The sequence below is a fragment of the Lithobates pipiens genome, unplaced genomic scaffold, assembly GCF_037356315.1.
Source record: "Lithobates pipiens isolate NorthernLeopardFrog02 unplaced genomic scaffold, aLitPip1_a1.2 Scaffold_16, whole genome shotgun sequence".
Lineage (NCBI taxonomy): Eukaryota > Metazoa > Chordata > Amphibia > Anura > Ranidae > Lithobates > Lithobates pipiens.
In genome coordinates this window covers 613,309,134-613,331,902 of record NW_027507748.1, presented here as the reverse complement: position 1 = coordinate 613,331,902, position 22,769 = coordinate 613,309,134, and positions in this window count along the sequence as shown.

Here is a 22,769-nt window from a genome sequence, read left to right as displayed (position 1 = left end):
TAAGAAATTTCATTTCTTTTTTGAGTGTATGGGCGGTTGAATAAATGTCATGTTAGTAGACATTATTATGATAGCAAAAGTCTGCCTGTGTGGGTAGAAGATGGAACTGGGCTCATGTCTTCTGCTGCAAATACTACTAATTACTATAAAACCTATAATGGAAGTAAACAGAACATTTTGAAGCATAAGTAGATGACTCAAGGAGTGCTGGATGTCTTTTTAATAACAAGTAGAAAGGAATGTGATAGGTAATGTTGTAACTTTCGCTTGAGTACTAGATCTCAAATACTGGAAATCTAAAACTCCAATAATTACCAGATAATTTCTGGTAAAAAAAAAATATATATATATATATATATTTAAAAAAACCCTGTCTTCTGTGCACAGGAGATGGGGGACATTCTTTGTGTGTACATGTTACTGCTGCATGATGTGAACACTTCCTATTAGATAATTAACCAATGGAGATCCGCGCTATAGCTGAATGACGGCTACAGCGCGGACCTGCTTTGCCGGGACGACGTCAATAGAAGTGCACGAGCGGCCTGCGCGCCCCCTGATCAGGGAGTCTATGAGACTCGCCTGATCACGGATCGGAGCAAGGGGTCGATCCTGACCCCTTACCACGTGATCAGCTGTCAGCCAATGACAGCTGATCATGTGACACAACAGAGCCGGAGATCGGCTATCAGCGCGAGGAGAAAAAAAAAAAAAGCCGTGAGAGGGACTTCAGTCCCGATCACGGCCAGCTCATCAGTGCCCACCTGCCAGTGCCACCTAAATATTATAAAAGTGCCACCCATCAGTGCCCACGGTGCCACCCATCAGTACCCACAGTGCCACCTATCAGTGCCCACAATCTGCCTCAACAACAGTGCTGCACCTCAGTGCCACATACCCGTGCCCATCAGTGTCATCTACCAGCGCCCATCAGTGCCCAGCAGTGCCATCTATCAGAGCCACCTATCAGTGCCCATCAGTCCCATCTATCAGTGGTACCTATCAGTGCCCCTTAGCGCCACCCATCCGTGCCATCTTATCTGTTCCCATCTTTGCCCATCAGTACTGCCTTATGTGTGCCTATCGGTGGCTTCTTATCTGTGCCTATTAGTGCTGCCTTAACTGTGCCCATCAGTGCCCACCAGTGCAGCCTATCAGTGCCCACCAGTGCAGCCTATCAGTGCCCACCAGTGCAGCCTATCAGTGCCGCCTCATCAGCGCATTTCAATGAAGGCGAAAAATGACCTGTTTGCAAAATTTTATAACAAACTATTAACCACTTGCCGACCGCCGCACGACGATGTACGTCGACAGAATGGCACGGGCAGGCATAAGGGCTTACATGTACGTCCTTGCCTGCCCGCGGGTCGGGGGCCCGATCGGGCCCCCGCCCGGTGCCTGCGGCGGTCGGTATTCGTTCGGGAGCGATCCCGGACGAGGGGACGGCCATTCATTCATGGCCACCCCCTCGCGATCGCTCCCGACGAATGAAAATGCTCGGTGACATCACTTCCTCTCCTGTAATGTAAACACAGGCAGAGGAAGTGAAGTAATCTCTCCTCGTGTCGGTCTTTTTCGTTCCGGCACCGAGAAGAGAGGATCGTGAGTTGCACCTAACACTACACTAACAGTAGAACACGCCAGGCACACTTTTCACCCCCCTGATCACCCCCCAATCACCCCCCAATCACCCCTGCCCCCCCCAGTCACAGTGACACCAATTGCATATTTTTTTTTTTTGCATTGGTGTCATTTGTGACTGTAATAACTGTTAGGGCAGTTAGGGCTAGCCCCCTTTAGCTCTAGGGTGCCCCCTAACCCCCCCAATAAAGGTTTAACCCCGTGATCACCCCCCGTTGCCAGTGTCACTAATAAGCGATCGTTTTTCTGATCGCTGTATTAGTGTCACAGGTGACGCTAGTTAGGCAGGTAGGTATTTAGGTTCGCTGCAGCTTTTTATAGCGTCAGGGACCCCCATATACTACCGCATAGCCCCCTGATTGCCCCCCAGTTAACCCTTTCACCAGTGATCACCATATAACTGTTACAGGTGACGCTGGTTGGTTAGTTATTTTTTTTTTGTTTCAGGGCACCCGCCATTTATTACCTAATAAAGGTTTAACCCCCTGATCACCCGGCGGGTGATATAAGTTTGAGGGTCAGATAAGGCCTGCGTCGCCCCAGCGTCAGGTTAGTGCCAGTACCGCTAACACCCACGCGCAAAGCATACACCTCCCTTAGTAATATAGTATCTGATCAGATCTATATTAGCGTTGCCAGCATTTTAGGTTTCCCAAAACGCATTGTTAGCGGGATCAGCCCAGATACCTGCTAGCACCTGCGTTTAGCCCCTCCGCCAAGCCCAGCCCAGCCCACCCAAGTGCAGTATCGATCGATCACTGTCACTTACAAAACACAACACACATAACTGCAGCGTTCGCAGAGTCAGGCTTGATCCCTGCGATCGCTAACAGTTTTTTTTGTAGCGTTTTGAAACAGTCGCTGACAGGCTAGGTGCTTTTTTACCTGTGAGTCTCACTAGTGTACCCCTAAATTTAGAGCCCAAAATGGCAAAGCGAAGGTACACTAGTGAAGAGGCCTACACGTTTCTGAGCATGACAGATAGTGAAGAGGACGTCACTCATCTGTCAGATTCAGGCTCAGAATACGATCCTGTAGAGGACAGCGGCTCCATGACAGATAGCTCTGACGACGGAGATGAGGCCTCTGTTAGGGACAGGTGTGCCCGATCCCGAATGTATTCTGTTGTTGAGGTACATAAACCGCAGGCCACTCGTATGGAGCAGAGACGTACTAGAGCCGCTCATCCTTCTGGTGAACTGGCAAGCACCAGTGGCCTAGTACACCCTGGACCTACATCCAGCACTGCAGTAACACGTGGTGACGTGGCGAGTCCCATAAGTGCAGTTCAAGCTGGCGAGGTGGCAAGCACAAGTAGTGTCCCGCTGCCACCAAGAAGAAGACAAAGACAGGCCCGTCGTACCCATAGTGCCCTTCCTGCAGAATTCGCCAATCCTATTTGGGTGCCCACCACTTCTGCAGAACCCGTACTTCCCCCATTCACTGGCCAACCTGGCATTAACGTGGAAACTGTTGATTTTACGACACTTGACTTTTACTCACTGTTTTTCACCGAAGATCTCTATAGATCTATTGTGGACCAAACCAATTTGTACGCTGCTCAACACATCACCACTATTCCCCAGTCCGCCCTTGCCAGACAATGGAAACCAGTTACGGTTTCCGAATTTAAAATCTTTCTGGGCCTCTCCCTCAACATGGGCATAACCAAAAAGAGTGAGTTGCGGTCATATTGGTCCACTGACCCAATTCACCATATGCGCGTGTTCTCTGCTTCCATGTCCAGGGCACGATACGAGCAGATTTTGCGGTTCATGCACTTCAGCGACAATGAACTCTGTCGTCCTCGTGGAGACCCTGAATACGATCGGCTCTACAAAATTCGGCCCCTCATAAACCACTTCAACCAACGTTTTGCAGACTTTTTTACTCCCGATCAAGTTGTCTGCGTTGATGAGTCCCTGATTAAGTTTTCTGGTCACTTGTCATTCAAACAATACGTCCCCAACAAGCGTTCCAGATACGGGGTCAAGATGTATAAGCTCTGTGACAGGGCCACAGGCTATACACGTAGTTTCATGGTTTATGAGGGTAAAGATAGTCACGTAGAGCCGGAGAACTGCCCTGACTACATAGGAAGCGCTGGCAAGATAGTGTGGGACATGGTGTCACCCTTATTCGGAAAGGGGTACCACTTGTACGTGGACAATTATTACACAAGCGTGCCACTGTTTAGTCACTTGTTTGATCAGCAGATTGGAGCATGTGGCACCGTGCGACCTAATCGCCGGGGCTTTCCCCAGCGGCTTGTAGAGTCCCGTCTTAGGCTGGGGGAGAGAGCCTGCTTGCGCAGTAATAATTTGCTCGCTATGAAGTGGAGGGATAATAAGAATGTTTTCGTTCTTACCTCCCTTCATGCAGACACGACGGTCCAAATTCCTACGGCGACTGGTATTGTGGAGAAACCCCTCTGTGTCCACAAATATAACCTTAACATGGGAGGGGTGGACCTCAATGACCAGTTGTTGGCGCCGTATCTAGTTGCCCGTAAGTCCAGACGCTGGTACAAAAAAGTGTCTGTTTATTTATTCCAATTGGCTATACTGAATGCTTATGTACTACACAAAGCTTCAGGACGGACTGGATCCTTCCTCAAATTCCAGGAGGATATCGTCAGAGCCCTTCTGTATCCAGGCGGTGCTCCACCTCACCTTCCCCTACCAGATGCAGTAAGCCGGCTGCATGAGAGGCATTATTCTTATGTCCTCCCGAGTACCCCTACCCAACGAGCCCCCCAAAGAAAATGTCGTGTCTGCAGAAAGCGGATTTAGGCGTGACACCCGTTCTTATTGTCCCCGCTGTCCTGGCAATCCTGGTCTTTGTCAGGGTGAGTGTTTTGAACGCTACCATGAACTAGTTGAGTATTAGCGTAGGGTACAGCATTGCACAGGCTAGGCACACGTTCACAGGGTCTCCCAAGATGCCATCACATTTTGAGAGACCCAAACCGACACAACAGAAGTGTTAAAGTTACATAAAAAAGTGTTAAAAAAAAAAAAAAAAGTAAAAAAACCAAAAAACCAAAAAAAATATAAAATAAAAAAAACAAAAATAGTTGTCGTTTTATTGTTCTCTCTCTCTCTCTCTATTCTCTCTCTATTGTTCTGCTCCTTTGTACTGTATTCTATTCTGCAATGTTTTATTGTTAACCATTTTTTGTTTTCAGGTACGCCATTCAGCTGTAGCGTTGTGCATAAAATGCCAGGACAGTTCAAAACCTCCCCAAATGACCCCATTTTAGAAAGTAGACACCCCAAGCTATTTGCTGAGAGGCATGTCGAGTCCATGGAATATTTTATATTTTGACAAAAGTTGTGGAAAAAATACATTATTATTTATTTATTTATTTTTGCACAAAGTTGTCATTAAATGATATATTGCTCAAACATGCCATGGTTATATGTAAAATTACACCCCAAAATACATTCTGTTGCTTCTCCTGAGTACGGGGATACCACAAGTGTGAGACCTTTTGGGAGCCTAACCGCGTACGGTACCCCAAAATCCAAGCACCACCTTCAGGATTTCTAAGGGTGTAAATTTTTGATTTCATTCCTCACTGCCTATCACAGTTTCGGAGGCCATGGAATGCCCAGATAGCACAAAATCCCCCCAAGTGACCCCATTTTGGAAAGGAGACACCCCAAGCTATTTGCCGAGAGGTATGGTTAGTATTTTGCAGACCTTCATTTTTGTCACAAAGTTTTGAAAATTGAAAAAAAATATACATTATTTTTTTTTTCTTCATTTTCAAAAACAAATGAGAGCTGCAAAATACTCACCATGCCTCTCGGCAAATAGCTTGGGGTGTCTACTTTCCAAAATGGGGTCATTTTGGGGGGTTTTGTGCTATTTTGGCATTTTATGGCCTTCAAAACTGTGATAGGTAGTGAGGTGTGAAATCAAATATTTACACCCTTAGAAATCCTGAAGGCGGTTCTTGGTTTTCGGGGCCCCGTACACGACTAGGCTCCCAAAAAGTCCCACACATGTGGTATCCCCGTACTCAGGAGAAGCAGCAGAATTTATTTTGGGGTGTCATTTCACATATGCCCCTGGCATGTGTGAGCAATATATCATTTAGTGACAACTTTGTGAAAAAAAAATAAAAAAAAATAAAAGTTTGTACTTTTCCCGCAACTTGTGGCAAAATATAAAATATTCCATGGACTCAACATGCCTCTCAGCAAATAGCTTGGGGTGTCTACTTTCTAAAATGGGGTCATTTGTGGGGGTTTTGTGCCATCTTGGCATTTTATGGCCTTCAAAACTGTAATAGGTAGTGAGGCGTGAAATCAAAAATTTACGCCCTTAGAAAGCCTGAAGGCGGTTCTTGGCTTTCGGGGCCCCGTACGCAGCTAGGCTCCCAAAAAATCCCACACATGTGGTATCCCCGTACTCAGGAGAAGCAGCAGAATTTATTTTGGGGTGTCATTTCACATATGCCCATGGCATGTGTGAGCAATATATCATTTAGTGACAACTTTGTGAAAAAAAAAAAAAAAAAAAAAAAGTTTGTAATTTTCCCGCAACTTGTGGCAAAATATAAAATATTCCATGGACTCAACATGCCTCTCAGCAAATAGCTTGGGGTGTCTACTTTCTAAAATGGGGTCATTTGGGGGGGTTTTGTGCCATCTTGGCATTTTATGGCCTTCAAAACTGTAATAGGTAGTGAGGCGTGAAATGAAAAATTTACACCCTTAGAAAGCCTGAAGGCGGTGCTTGGTTTTCGGGGCCCCATACGCGGCTAGGCTCCCAAAAAATCCCACACATGTGGTATCCCCGTACTCAGGAGAAGCAGCAGAATTTATTTTGGGGTGTCATTTCACATATGCCCATGGCATGTGTGAGCAATATATCATTTAGTGACAACTTTGTGAAAAAAAATAAAAATAAATAAAGTTTGTAATTTTCCCGCAACTTGTGGCAAAATATAAAATATTCCATGGACTCAACATGCCTCTCAGCAAATAGCTTGGGGTGTCTACTTTCTAAAATGGGGTCATTTGGGGGGGTTTTGTGCCATCTTGGCATTTTATGGCCTTCAAAACTGTAATAGGTAGTGAGGCGTGAAATGAAAAATTTACGCCCCTAGAAAGCCTGAAGGCGGTGCTTGGTTTTCGGGGCCCCGTACGCGGCTAGGCTCCCAAAAAGTCCCACATATGTGGTATCCCCGTACTCAGGAGAAGCAGCAGAATTTATTTTGGGGTGTCATTTCACATATGCCCATAGCATGTGTGAGCAATATATCATTTAGTGACAACTTTGTGAAAAATTTATAAAGTTTGTAATTTTCCCGCAACTTGTGGCAAAATATAAAATATTCCATGGACTCAACATGCCTCTCAGCAAATAGCTTGGGGTGTCTACTTTCTAAAATGGGGTCATTTGTGGGGGTTTTGTGCCATCTTGGCATTTTATGGCCTTCAAAACTGTGATAGGTAGTGAGGAGTAAAATGACATATGTATGCCCTTAGAAATCCTGAAGGCGGTGCTTGGCTTTCGGGGCCCCGTACGCGGCTAGGCTTCCAAAAAGTCGACCACATGTGGTATCCCCGTACTCAGGAGAAGCAGCAGAATGTATTTTGGGGTACAATTCCACATATAACCATGGCATGTGTGAGCAATATATTATTTAGTGACAACTTTGTGTAAAAAAAAAAAAAAAATTTTTTTTTTGTCATTATTCAATCGCTTGCGGCAAAAAAATCAAATATTCAATGGGCTCAACATGCCTCTTATCAATTTCCTTAGGGTGTCTACTTTCCAAAATGGGGTCATTTGGGGGGGTTTTGTACTGCCCTGCCATTTTACCACCTCAAGAAATTAGATAGGCAGTCATAAACTAAAAGCTGCGTGAATTCCAGAAAATGTACCTTAGTTTGTAGATGTGACAACTTTTGCGCAAACCAATAAATATACAATTATTGCCTTTTTTTTTACCAAAGACATGTGGCTGAATACATTTTGGCCTAAATGTATGACTAAAATTGAGTTTATTGGATTTTTCTAATAACAAAAAGTAGAAAATATCATTTTTTTCAAAATTTGCGGTCTTTTTACGTTTATATCGCAAAAAATAAAAATCGCAGAGGCAATCAAATACCATCAAAAGAAAGCTCTATTTGTGGGAAGAAAAGGACGCAAATTTCGTTTGGTTACAACATTGCATGACCGCGCAATTACCAGTTAAAGCAGCGCAGTGCCAAAGTGTAAAAAGACCTCTGGTCATTTACCAGCAAAATGGTCCGGTCTGAAGGTGGTTAAACATGATTTTTTATTTTTTTTTATTTTGCATCTTTTTTTGTTTGTTTAGCAAAAAATAAAACTCCCAGCTGTAATTAAATACCACCAAAAGAAAGCTCCATTTGTGGGAAAAAAATTATAAAAATTTCATTTGGGTACAGTGTTATATGGCCACGCAATTGTCATTCAAAGTGCATCAGCGCTGAAACCTGAAAATTGGTCTGGGTAGGAGGGGGGTTTAAGTGCCCAGTAAGCAAGTGGTTAAAGAAATATGTCAACACGGGGTGGTTACCATGAACATTAGCTATTACCCATGCCTCGTCCCAAAATATTGTGACAAACAATGAATCCCAAAAATACGGGACTTTAAGAGCACCGTACTACTGATATAACGTATTTAAAACTTATATAATCATTTATTAGAATTACATAAAAGCAGTTATATAAATAAAACCCAATTGAATATAACCCCGAACAATATATTAATTGATAATAACACCACCCCTCCAATATAGGTAGGGAGCATCTACAAATACTAAATTACTACAATACTAAAATAAATTACCACAAATTGGCTATAGAGCACTATAGGCTCCTAATACTCAATAGTGAAAATGGTGGCTCTTAGCCCTTGTACACACGGTCGGACATTCTGAAAACCAAATCCGTTGGATTTTGTCCGAAACTGTTGCATACACACGGTCGGACAAATTTGTCAGAAAATCCCGATTGTACATAATGTGATGACGTTATTTCGTTACGACGGGACTACGTTCAGGCTAGTAGCCAATAGCTTTGGTCTAGGAATTTGATCTGAGCATGCGTGGCACTTTGTCTGTCGGAGTAGGCTACACATGATCGGAGTATGTCCGATCGGAGCATGTTGTCGTAAAATTTTATAGACAAGTTGGAAATCTTGGTCCGTCGGATATTCCGACGGAAACAGTCCGATGGAGACCACACACAGTAGGATTATCCAACAAAGCAGTCCGATAGGATACATTCCGTCAGAATCTCCGACCGTGTGTACAAGGGCTTAGGGGGTTGATGTCTTCTGATGGATAGATGAATCTGTGCTCAACATATTTTCGCACTGCCAAAAACGCTTCTTCAGGAGCTCAAGGGGTTATTATTAACTCTATACCCTGTTATGGGTGAACACCTACATTTTTATTATGATAACAAATTAATATACAATGATATATAATATGCAGTATACATACTTACAAGGAGCTATAGTAAGAACATCCAAGGATAGAAGAGATAATGATATCCTTGCATAGTAGACATAGATTATACTCTATTGAAGATGTCCAGGATTTGGAGAGCTGGTATAAAAAGATATATTGATGTGGAAGGTGTGTATCCACCATCAGTGATATTATAGTATTAATTCCACACTGACATTGCTAGGCATTAAGGACCCTCCCCCTGGGAATTCCTAGTACACAAAATGTAAGATGAATAATATGAATAATCTAGTGGTACAGCAGTATCAGTATTGCAAAATGGTGAAAACGGAACGTACGCAATAATGTAAATAACAATATTTCTCCAAAAATCTTAAGATTTTCATTGTTCCCTTACAGCTTTCAGAGTTAGTTAATGACCCCCCCCCCCCTCCCCATTTTCTGAAAGCATAGGACCAGTAGAATAAAAGGAAGGTACTACTGATTTTTAAGGCTGCACGATATTTGTGCAAAAATACACTAAAATCATTATTAGCAGATACAAACACAGCAAATTTTACAAAATGCCTGCTAAATTCCTACTAAATATAAAAGCTTAACCTGTATTGCCTTAATGTGTCCGTTAACACCTGTCTGCATCCGATTCGCTAAAAACAGATGGATGGGGATACCATTCCAGATCAAATGGTATCTGACCGCCCCATAGAGAAAAGCGGCTGTGTCCGTTCTGCATCAGCGGAGAGGACACAGACCTGTCATCCGCCTGCTCAGCAGGGGGGCTGTCTGTCAAGCAGGTCTGTAATCCGCCTGCTTAGCAGAGTCCACTTGAAGTGAAAGGGTTCTCACCAGGAACGGCCGGTCCATTAGGGGCGCCACCCCCCTGCAGGGCACCGGACTCATATATTTGTATACTTTTTTTTTTTTTTCAAGCCACACAATTAGAGCCTGATGCTCCAATTGACTTGAAAAAGATTGGGCTTGGCGCAGAGTATTGCACCCTGAACCCACCCACTTGTGACAATAGCGAATTAAATATTTTTAAATATTTTTTATTGTCTTCCGGCCTCTCCTCCTCATCAAATCAGGATAGATCAGGTTGGCCAAGAGAAGCGGAGGAAGCTGGGGGGGGGGCATCACCGTGGAGAGGCAGGGTGTAGCCGGACCTGTCGCCTGGGTCTTACCATGTTTTTGGTTTTTAAAATTTTATTGGGGGGGGGGGGGGGTCTTTGGTGAGAGATCAGAGGTCCAAACAGACCCCGTATATCTTTTTTTTTTGAGACAGAGAAAGGGACTGAATATAGTCCCTTTCTCTGCAGTAAACATCACTTTACACAAATGAAATAATAGGATTTTTTGTACTTACCATAAAATCCTTTTCTCTGTAATTCACCGACCGACACAGCTCCTCTCTGTAACAAATGGGTTGTTAGCCTTATCACTAGGGGAATACTAAACAAAGTTGTAACACAACACTCAGAACTCTTAGTTCTGCCCAGGGGGGCGGTCCCTCAGGCTACAACCCTCCACCCTGCAAATCAGCATCAGTACGTCAACAAGCAGTATAATGTAAAGATAAAAGGAGGGGCGGGTGCTGTGTCAGTCGGATTACAGAGAAAAGGATTTTACGGAGAGTACAAAAAATCCTATTTTCTCTTATATTCACCGACCGACACAGCTCCTCTCTGTAATAAATGGGACGTCCCCAAGCAGTGCCAAAACGAAGGGTGGGAAAAACAGCATAAAAACTTCATCCACAGTGGCAAGTGGGAACTAGTGAAACTATACCCACAAAAAAACAGCAGTGTGTGGAAAACCACCACAAAACAAACAGGGCATCCTCAACAGGAGTGATCCCCAGACTGCACCAAACTGCGGAAGTAATGCAACAGTGCATTAACATAACAGTACTGCGTTTTTATCGAAAAACCAGGAAAAAATATCTATTGCATATTCAATTGCAACTACACGGCCGCCTGCAAAACTTTGCGGCCAAAACAGGCATCAACCGATGCACTGACGTCTACCTTGTAGAACTTGGTAAACGTATGGACAGATGACCAGGTCGCCGCCTTACACACCTGAGCGACCAACGCTTGGTGTCGGAAAGCCCAAGACGTTCCGATTGCCCTTGTGGAGTGGACCATGACCGGAAAGGGGGGCATCTGCCCCTTCAAGGCGTAGGCTTGTACTACAATCTATCTGATCCACCTGGAAATGGTGGCCGACGAGACCGCCATGCTTTTCTTTGGACCAGCCACCAAAACAAACAGTGAGTCTGACTTCCAAAAGGGAGCCATGGCAGACAAACACACCTTCAGAGCCCTAACCACGTCCAGAGTGTGAAGGGCCACCTCCTTAGGGTGCTTCGGCTTAGGACACAGAGATGGTAATACAATGTCCTCATTGATATGAAAAGCCGAGACCACTTTCGGCAGAAAAGACGGTTGCGGAGGCAACACCACCTTATCCCTGTGGATAACCAGATAGGGCGACTTGCAGGACAAGGCTGCCAGTTCTGAAACCCTCCTGGCCGATGTGATGGCCACTAGAAAGACCACTTTCTGGGAAAGAGTCAACAGGAGAATCTCCCTGATATTTTCAAACAGCATTTTTTGAAGCGCCGACAACCCCAGGTTCAAATCCCAAGGGGGTAACGGTGTATGCACAAGAGGGACTACATGTCATACCCCCTGGACGAAGGTACTCAGTAAGGAGTGCGATGCCAGGGGTCATTGAAAAAAAGACAGCTTAGGCTGAAATTTGCCATTTGATGGTGCTTAATGCCAATCTCTGGTCTACTCCTTGCTGGAGAAACAGCAGGATCCTGGATATGGAAAAGGAGCACAGATGCCATCCTTTCTCCTCACACATGGAGATGTAGGCCTTCCAGGTACGATGGTATATCTTCCGAGAAGAAGATTTCCGTGCTCTCAACATAGTTGGAATCACTGAGTCCAACAGACCCTGGTTCCTCAACACCTGGCTCTCAATAGCCATGCCGTTAAGGCCAGCGATGGTAAAGAAGGATGGAGAATCGAACCCTGAGCCAGAAGGTCCTCTCGCAACGGCAGTCGCCAGGGAGCGTCTGCCACCGGACGCACCAGGTCTGAATACCAAGGACGCTGAGGCCAATCTGGGGCAACCAGTATTACTGGGATCCCCTGGGCTTCCACTCTGCGAAGCAGACGCGGCAACAGTTTCAGTGGAGGAAAGCCGTAGATCAGCTGGTACTGATCCCACGGAGCCACCAGCGCGTCTGACGCGTCGGCCCACTGATCTCTTGTCCTGTACACGAATCTTGGCACCTTCCAATTGAGACGGGAGGCCAGCAGATCCACGTCTGGTGTGCCCCACTTCAGGCACAGCAACCTGAATATCTCCGAATGCAATGCCCATTTTCCTGGGTCCAGCATCTGTCGACTCAGATAGTCCGCCTGCCAGTTCTCCCCTCCCGGTATGTAAATGGCCGACAGCGCCGGTACGTGTTGCTATGCCCACCGAAGTATGTGAGCGACCTCCCGTGCAGCGGCTGAGCTTCTTGTTCCCCCTTGGTGATTGACGTATGCCACAGCCGTGGTGTTCTCTGACTGTATCCTGATCGGACGCCCTTGAAGTCTCATCGACCATGTGTAGAGGCACAGCCTGATCGCTCTCAATTCGAGCAGATTGATCGGCAACTCGGATTCTTCCATCGACCAGAGGCCCTGAGCTGACTGAACCCCCATCACTCCACCCCAGCCGGATAGACTGGCGTTGTGATCACCGTCCATTTCAGAGGAAGGAACGTCTTCCCGGACTGAATCACCGGGGATCTCAACCACCAGATCAGTGAGTCTCGGACTGACTGGCTCACCTGGATCTGTCGATCCAGGGACAACTGAGATTTGTCCCATTTTGTCAAAATCTCCTTCTGCAGGACTCTGCAAAAGCGGAGCGACGACCACTTGCGGTTCATCAGCAGTTTTACCGCGGACCTGAGAGTCTGCAATTTGTCTGAAGGGGGAAAAACTCTCGCTTCCCTGGAGTCCAACAGCAAGCCTAGGTACTCCAGACGCTGGGTCGGCACAATCACCGACTTTTTGAGGTTCAACAGCCACCCAAATTCTTGCAGGGTCTGCATGGTGATCATGATCGTGGGACACCTAGACGATCTCCTCCTGAGAGCATCTTCCGCCTCAGAATTAAAGGAGGATGTGCTCCTTTAATTCTGAGGCGTAAGATGCTCTCAGGAGGAGATCGTCTAGGTATCCCACGATCGTGATCCCACGTTGTCGCAGCAACGCCAAAACTGGAGCCAGTACCTTGGTAAAGACTCGGGGGGCTGATGCCAGACCAAAAGGAAGAGCCACAAACTGGTAGTGGGCTTCCCCCGACTGCAAATCGCAGAAACTTTTGATGCCGAAGGCATATGGGTATGTGCAGGTACGCATCCTGGATGTCTAAGGATGCCAGGGAGTCCCCTTGATGGAGTGCAGTGACTACTGAGCGAACTGATTCCATTCTGAACCTCTGCACTTTCACAAAGTGATTGAGGGCTTTTAGGTCCAAGATCTGACGTACCCCTTCCTTCTTGGGAACCACAAATAGATTTGAGTAGCATCCCTGGAAGTGTTCAGAGTCCGGAACTGGTACAATCACCCCGCGATTCAGCAAATCCCTTACCGCCCCCAACAGGGCCTCCCGGCGAACCGGAGATAGGGGTATGCTGGAGGGGAAGAATCTGTTTGGCGGCCAAGAGAGAAACTCTATCTTGTAGCCTGTGGAAATCAGATCGCAGACCCATTGGTCGGATAACTGGGAGGACCACCGGGCTGCAAACTCCTGAAGGCGACCCCCCACCCGAGACATGGGTGGGGGCAAACCTTAAAGCGGTAGCACTTTTATTCGAAGACTTGTTAGGCTTGCAGTTTCGGGGACTTTTTTGACCGTCCGTGGGCGTCCTGTCGGGCTGGGAACATTTTGTCTAAGCTCCGGGTGGACAAAAAAGCCGTTTGTGGAAAAATAGGATTTTTGTACTCACCGTAAAATCCCTTTCTCTGTAATTCACTGACCGACACAGCTCCTCTCTGTAACTAAATGGGTTTGTTAGCCTGCCACTAGGAGAACTAGGCAAAATTGTAACACAATACACAGAATTGGCTACCTTCATGCGGTAGTACTTTTGTTTGCAGGCTTTTTAGGCTTGCGGTTCCAGGGACGTTTTTGACCATCCGTGGGCATCCTGTCGGCCTGGAGACGTTTTGTCGAAGCACCGGGCGGACGAAAAAGCCGCTTGTGAGCGGAAAAAGAGGGCCCTTGCCTGCGGCGTGGCTCCTTAGCCATCCTGGCCTGTGGGAGTAGAGTACTCTTATCACCAGTGGCATTTTTAATAATGCCACCCAACGAGGCCCCAAAGAGCCGGTCGCCAAGGAAGGGAAGATCCATCAGGGCTTTCTTGGATGCCTGGTCAGCAGACCAGCATTTTAGCCAAATCAGGTGCCTCAGCACCTCAGCACCACAGCTGACACTGAAGCCCTGGATAACAGAGGGAGAGTATCCAGGGCCGCGTCACAAACGTACTTAAGGCCTTGCACTAGTTGGTCCGCTAGTTCCACTCAGACAGGGGAGGCCTGTTGCTCTCCCAATTCGCGGCGCAAACGTTTTGCCCACTCAGTCAGTGTCTGCGACACCAGTGCGGATGCCAGTACAGGTCAACCGTAAACAAGGAACGAGCCACCGCCTCGGCCTTCCTGTTCCTGGGATCCTTGAATGCAGGAATATCCTCAACCGGGATCGTGGTTACTTTATTCAACCTGGATACTGGGGGGTCCAAGACTCCCAAACCATTTCTTGAGAAGGCTGTCCTCAAAGGGTAACGCACCGCCAAGTTTTTGGGGACTGAAAAGGTTCTTTGCGGCCGACCCCATTGCCTGTAGATGAACTTGTCAAAATAAGTCAAATAGGGGAACACCTTAGGTGAATGTGCTGGCTTGCGGGACCCAAAAGGGACCGATACATCAGCAAAGGAGTCCGCTGGCTCCTGGATCTTCAGGGTATCACGCACAGCTGTGATAAGTGCTCCAACCAGCGCCTTGTCACGCCCGGACCAGGACGGGGAATCATCCTCACTGTCCGAATGGTCCTGGTCAGCCTCGTCTGATAGGTCAGAGCAGGGGTCACCAGCCGCAGCAGGGCCAGAGTCTGCATCAGAGCTCTCCCCAGAGGACGCTTTCCTTCCACGCACCGCCTCTATTTTTGCAACAAATGAGTTAAGGACCCTCATCAGGGTGTCCATGGGCACAGCGCTATCAGCAGGTGACCCGGTTGCAATAGCCTGGATTTCAGGGGAAGAAACACCAGTTTCTGAAGCCATGCTGACCCTACCATGTCTGCCACCTGAAAGGGGACTTAGGAAAGTGAAGGTCCCACCCTCCTGCTGCCGCTGGCTGGGGGGGGTTCTTAGCGCCAGACTCACCACTCTGGGGCGTTCTGTGATGGTTACTAGCTGTGCCTGTAGTCCCCAGGAGGTTACCCAAGTGCAGAGTGAAGAAGCTGTGTCAGCAGCAGCTGTAGAAAAGAGAGGGGAAACGATCTGCAGAGCTTGCACCAGCCTTCAGGGAATGGCCATCCAGCGTCCTGTATACCCAGGGAACACAGGAGACAGCATGTGATAGCACATGGCATGCTGTCACAAGAGAGCTGTGGTGAAAAGAACGCTCAGCCTCAAAAAAATTGAGGCCGCCAATGATCTTAATAGGAAATCTCACAGAAAATGGCCGCTGAAGCTCACGAGGGGAGCCTGCTCTGCCCTCATCCAAAATGGCCGCCGGACAGCGCCATGCGGTGACAAGAGAAACCACAGAACAGTGCTGGCTCCAACCCACCAAAATACTTCCACAGACACCTTTAGGGACCCCCCACACCGGGACCAGGACCATCGCTAGCCGCACAGACCTACTACAGGTGAGAGATCCAGCAAACCCCAGTACACACACCGCCAGCAGAACATGCAGCCGCCCCCTGGGGGAGGAGGGAAGATAGGGATGTGGGAGAGAAGAGAAGGTGAGGTGGCCCCCGAATCGACCTCCAAGGGAATGCCCAGCTGCTCACCCCACTAAAGCAGGGAGAGCCATACTTACCAGTCCTGAAGAGCTGGGAGACATTCCATCACAGACCCGCTCCTGCGCAGTTACAGGGTGGTTGCTGGCCTCGGTATACTGTGATCCAGACATCAGTAGCCCGGTCATATGTATACCCTGGAGCATTGAAGCTCACCGACCACCTCTGGAGCTGAGGTATGTCGTGGCCTGCCGAGCCTTAGCTGCGACCTGCACACGCTCGATGGCCGGACTGGGGGGACTACAAGGATAACTCAACCAGCCTGTCACCCAGCCGACAGTTGATAGAAGATCACTGGATCTTTCATCTTGCGCAAAAGTATAAATCCTGCATCAAAAAATGGGCCAAAGGGCCGAAGGGTTCCTAGGTCATTCTCCTTCACTAGGTAAAATAAAACTGAAGCTGCTGGGGCAGCAGGGAGTGTTAGCACAGGGTCCGCCCCCTGGGCAGGACTGACAATTCTGTGTATTGTGTTACAATTTTTCCTAGTTTTCCTAGTGGCAGGCTAACAAACCCATTTTGTTACAGAGAGGAGCTGTGTCGGTCGGTGAATATGAGAGAAAAGAGGGCCCTTGCCTATGGCGTGGCTCCATAGCCTTCCTGGCCTGTGGGAGTAGGGTACTCTTACCACCGGTGGCATTTTTAAAAATGTCATCTAATGAGACTCCAAAGAGCCGGTCACCAAGGAAGGGAAGATCCGTCAGGGCTTTTTTGGATGCCTGGTCAGCAGACCAGCATTTTAGCCAAATTAGGCGCCTCAGCACCACAGCTGACACTGAGGCCTTGGTATCCAGGGCCGCATCACAGACGTACTTAACCTCCCTGGCGGTATGAATATTTCTGATTTTAGGTGCTGAAAGCGGTACAATTATTTTGCATGGAAATTTGGCATTTTATATTTTAGGCCTGCAATTCTTAGGAATAACTCTCTTAAATCTGTTCAAACAAGAGTCTAGTAGACATCCCGGGTATGATAAAGTTTATAATATAATAAATAACTATAAATAATGATAACAAATAATAATAAAAATTATTCAATAATGTAATCAAATCCAAAAACACTGAAATTTGCTCATTTGCAGAATTGTCGCTGTCATTAGATTTAGTGTTTGATGACGGATCTCCCCACAAATCGCTATCGCTCAATTGTGCAAGTGATTCTAATTTATTATTGCGGTTTTCTAGCTGGTCTAAAATCACATTTGACATAAAGGGACACTTTTTGGTTGCTATGGACAATCTCCAAATTCCAGGCAGAAAAAAAAACAGTATTTATAGCATAAAAGTGCATGCAGGGCACTGGACAGACCACTAGGGACAAAGGGTGTGTGTATTATTTTTTTATATACAGTTTTATACTGTATATACTGTATGTGTATTGTGTATTTTTACTTTTTTGAATTTGGCTCCGATCTCTGCTCCTGTGCGTCGTAACGTCTCAGGGAACGGAGCTTGGCGGCACTCGGGCACTATATGAATCGGGTGGAGGACGGCTCGCACACACAGCGGGGGGACATCGCTGGATCCAGGGGACAAGGTAAGTAAGTCCCCCTGTATCCAGCGATGCAATCCCGAGTCTGGCTCCGGGTTACCGCTCGTGGTACTGAAATTTCAGCCCAAGCCAGACTCGGGATTACCGCCAGGGAGGTTAAGGCCTTGCACTAGTTGGTCTGCTAGTAGACAGGGGAAGCCTGTTGCTGCCCCAATTCGTGGTGCTAAAGTTTTGCCCACTCAGTCAGTGTCTGCGACACAAGTGCGGATGCCAGTACAGATCACATAGCTGACCCCACAACTGTAAACAAGGAACAAGCCACCGCCTCGGCCTTCCTGTCTGTGGGATCCTAGAATGCAGGAGTCCCCTCAACCGGGATCGTGGTTACTTTATTTAACCTGGATACTGGGGGGTCCACGACCAGAGGAGCCGATCATTTTTTGAGAAGGCTTTCCTCAAAGGGGTAATGCACCGCCATGTATTTGAGGACCAAAAAGGTCCGTTGCGGGCGACCCCATTGCTTGTAAATTAACTTGTCAAAATAAGTCACATACGGGAACACCTTAGATGAATGTTCTGGCTTGAGGGACCCAAAAGGGACCGGTATATCAGCAGAGGGATCCGTTGGCTCCTGAATCTTCAGGGAATCACGCACAGCTGTGGTAAGTGCTCCAACAAGCGCTTTGTCACACCCGGATCCGGACGGGGACTCATCCTCACTATCCGAACGGTCCTGGTCAGTGCCGTCTGACAAGACAGAGCAGGGGTCACCAGCGTCAGCAGGACCAGAGTCTGTGTCAGAGCTCTCCCCAGAGGACGGGGGATGGGGGGGGAGGGCGTTTTTTAGCACCTTTCTTACCATGTATCACCTCTTATCTTGGCAACGAACAAATTGAGGACCGTCAATAGGGTGTCCATGGGAACTGCGCAGTCCGTAGGTGACCCGGTTGCAATTGCCTGGATTTCGGGGGAAGAAACACCAGTTTCTGAAGCCATGCTGACCCTACCCTGTCTGCCACCCGAAGGGGACTTAGGACAGTGACAGTCTCACCCTCCTTGCTGCCGCTGACTGAGGGGCTCTAACCCGCTGGATTCACCACCCGGAGGAGTTCTGCGCTGTTCACAAGTAGTGCCTGTAGACCCCTAGTGCTCCCAGGTGCAGAGGAAACCAAACCTGTGTCGGTGGCAGTTTGCCAGAATGACCGCTAAACGATCTGAAAAACGTGCTCAGGCTACAATAAAATGGCCGCCCAGCTTCAAGTAAACACACAGGAAACTGAGAGCACATGCAGCTGCTGCTGGAGAACGCTGAAAACGTGCTCAGGCTTCCAGAAAATGGCCGCCAGTGTCCTGAATAGGAGAGCACTGGGAAAATGGCCACTTGAAGCCCAGAATGACATGCTGCCTCGCCCACACCTAAAATGGCCGCCGGCCAGCTTCCATGAGGGACAGAGACAGAATGTGACAGAGACACAGTGCTGCACCGAAAACACAGCCAGACCCTCACAGGCACCCCCGGGAGCTTAACATCCAGGACACCACCAGCCAGCCAGTCCCCTATTCCAGGTGAGAGCCCTCAGGGATCTTACACACACACACCGCTCAGCACCACATGCAGCATCCCCCCCGTGAGGGGGAGGGGAGGGAAGATAGGGATGTGAGGGACCTCCGAATTGACCTCCCAGGGAATGCCCAGCTGCTCAGGCCCGCCGGGGCAGGGAGAGCTGTATACCAGTCCTGAAGAGTTAGGAGACATTCCATTGTAGATCTACTCCTGATCAGTACAGGGTAGCTACTGGCCTCAGCATACTGTGACGCAGACATCAGTAGCCCGGTCATATGTATGCCCCGGAGCATAAAAGCTCACGACCACCTCTGGAGCTGAGGTATGTCGTGGCCTGCTGAGCCGTAGCTGCGACCCGCACACGCTCGATGGCCGGACTGGGGAGACTACAAGGATAAGGGTGTCCAGCCTGTCACCCAGCCAGCTGTTGATAGTAGATCACAGGATCATTCATCTTGCGCAAAAACCCAAGCTTCTGCATAAAAAAAAAAGCACGGACTGATGGGCCCGCAGGGTTCCTAGGTCCTTCTCCTTTACTAGGCAAAATAAAACTGATGCTGCTTTGCAGGGTAGTAACCTGAGGGACCGCCCCCCCCTGGGCGGAACTAAGAGTTGTGAGTGTTGTGTTACAACTTTGCCTAGTATTCTCCTAGTGATAAGGCTAACAATCCATTTGTTACAGAGAGGAGATGTGTCGGTCGGTAAATATAAGAGAAAAAGGAATTTGTATAGATTCCTCATTCATTCATAAAATGAGTCTGGTACATAGAAACACTCACGGTTTACTATGTATCAGCTGCCTATGTCCACTGTACTACAGGGACAGGGCTGGTAAAACACATTAAATCAGGCCCCAACTTTATTCCCACCTGCACCGCTCCCCCCACACTCCCCAGCCAGACAGCTCGCCGGAGATCAATGCAGCCAACGGGAGGGGTAGGAGGAATGTTTATTTTTATTTTTTTTATAGTCTGGGTTTAATGACAGCTACTTTAAAGGCCAGTTTGGGAAAGTCTTTGTGCAAGTTTCCTGCACTTCCAAATACACTGCATTTTCACTCTGCTGTGGGTGCCATTACAATGTTTGTTCTGTGTTTTGTTTATTAGGTTTTTCATATCGAAAACCAAAGAAGAAAAGAAAAAAAGAAAAGAAAAAAAAAATGTAGAAAATTGTGTGCCTAATGATAAATAAACAGGATACAAGACATATATTGCCAGACAGTACCCCAAAACTACTCCACAGGTAGAGGGGAACTGTCAGATTAGTAAAACATATACAACTACAAGTACGAAACTGAGTCTGGCATCATCACGCTAAAGGCACCTTCTATCCACCTCACCTAGACTTTATCAAATTCTCTGATACATCTCCTATTAGCATAGGTGCCCTTATATAAAAGGCACACCAGTTTTTACCAGTTGTTGCCAAAATTGAACAGTAGGTGGAGATGTTTTTTTCCAACACAGAGTTATAACCTTTCTGGCTTAGTATAGTAGGAGCATGAGGAGTGTTCTCACTGCTGTGGTGGGGACTAGGTCCTCGAGACAAGTCTCAGTAAACATATTTTTGGGGAGGGAGGAAAAGAAGCAGGCAATCATGTTTAAATCAGAGGGGTGGCACCTCTCCAGTATTTCAAGATGGCAGAAGGGAGGGTGTCAATACATTGCAATCTGCATTTGGGAAGCTATTAACAAATGCAGTGCAATTTTCAAAGTAATGCATACACTACTTTGTGTGATCTGGTGCAATTTGTAGCCTATTCAATTTAATAAGCAAAAATTGCATTGCAGGGAAATGTACAGGAACACAGACAGTGGTCCTGTGCAATTCTGGTGTAAACCAGACCCTAGACCAGTGATGGCGAACCTTGGCACCCCAGATGTTTTGGAACTACATTTTCCATGATGCTTTACTACACTGCAGAGTGCATGAGTATCATGGGAAATGTAGTTCCAAAACATCTGGGGTGCCATGGTTCGCCATCACTGCCCTAGACTGACAATACCTCAATCTTAGCTATCCTAGTCACAAAGAGGGAAAAAAAATTACCAGTTACACTAACCGGTAATGGGTTTTCTGGGAAATCTTCCAGGATGGCACACCTGAGAGATGACTGGTCTTACCTGACAGGAAACACAATCAACAACAGAGTTTAAAGGTACCTGCCCCTCCCTCAGTTAGGACAAAGTATAGGCCCACACCAGTTTCAGAGAGAACATTCTGTGAAGAATGAAAACATCACCAACATTTAAGGGTAGGGATTTCCCAGAAAACCAGTTACCGGTAAGTGTAACTGGTAATTTTCTCCAGTCATCTTCCAGGACGGCACACCTGAGAGGATGAGCAAGTTCAGGCATATCTTAGGGTGAGACCACCGCCTGTAGGACCTTCCTGCCAAATGCCAAGTCCTGACGGGACAACAGCTCCACTCTGTAGTGCCTCAGAAACGTCTTATGGCTCGTCCATGTTGCTGCCTTGCAGATTTGATCAATTGAAGCTCCTGCTCTCTCTGCCCAGGAGGTCACCAGAGATCTAGTTGAGTGTGCCTTAAGGTGGACTGGGACCGGTTTACCCGAGTTTCTATAAGCTATCGCTATAGTCTGTTTGATCCACCAGGCTATTGTTGGTTTGGAGGCCTGTAAACATTTTCTTTGGCCACAAAAGGTGTTCAGTAGATGGTTTGATCTTCTAAATTCTCTCACTCTCTCTAGATAGGCTAGGAGACAGGGCCTAACGTCTAAGAGGTGTAACCTTACTTCCCTCTCATTTTTAGGACTTTGGCAAAAAAATGGAAGAATAATCTCCTGTGACCTATGAAACCCAGAAGTCACTTTTGGTAAATATAATGGATCCTGTGAGGATTACCCTATCCTCCAGGATTAGCAAACACAGCTCTTTAATAGTCAGAGCTTGTAGGTCGCCAATCCTTCTGGCTGTGGTGATGGCCGAAGGAAGGCCATCTTAAGTGGAAGAAATTTAAATGAAACTTGAGCCACCGGCTCAAAAGGCCCTTTTGTTAGGGCATCCAATACCAGGGCTAAATCCCACGGTGGGAACCTGATTATCCTTACCGGGGCTAGCCTCTCTCACAACAAAAATCTTTTTACAAGGGGGTCTCGAGCAAGACTACTGTTGAAAAATACCGACAGGGCCACTACCTCAACCCTATGGGTGCTAACCGCTAACCCCTGGTCCTCCCCATCCTGAAGAAAATCTAAAACGGTTGGAACCGTTTGGAGAGCTCCCTCCTTTTCTTGAACCCAGTGGGAGAAGACCTTGCAGACCTTAACGTATATCTGTCTGGTGACCTTCTTTCTACTAAGCAAAAGTGTATCAATCACTTTCTCCGAACATCCCCTATTCCTGAGGATTTCCCTCTCAAAAGCCAGGCCATCAGAGAGAGAAACCCTGGATCAGGATGTACAACTGGGGCCTGGCAAAGGAGATCCCGCTGAACCAGGAGACGCAGCGGAGGAGCACCTCTTCGGCCACGAGGGTGCAATCAGAATGAGGT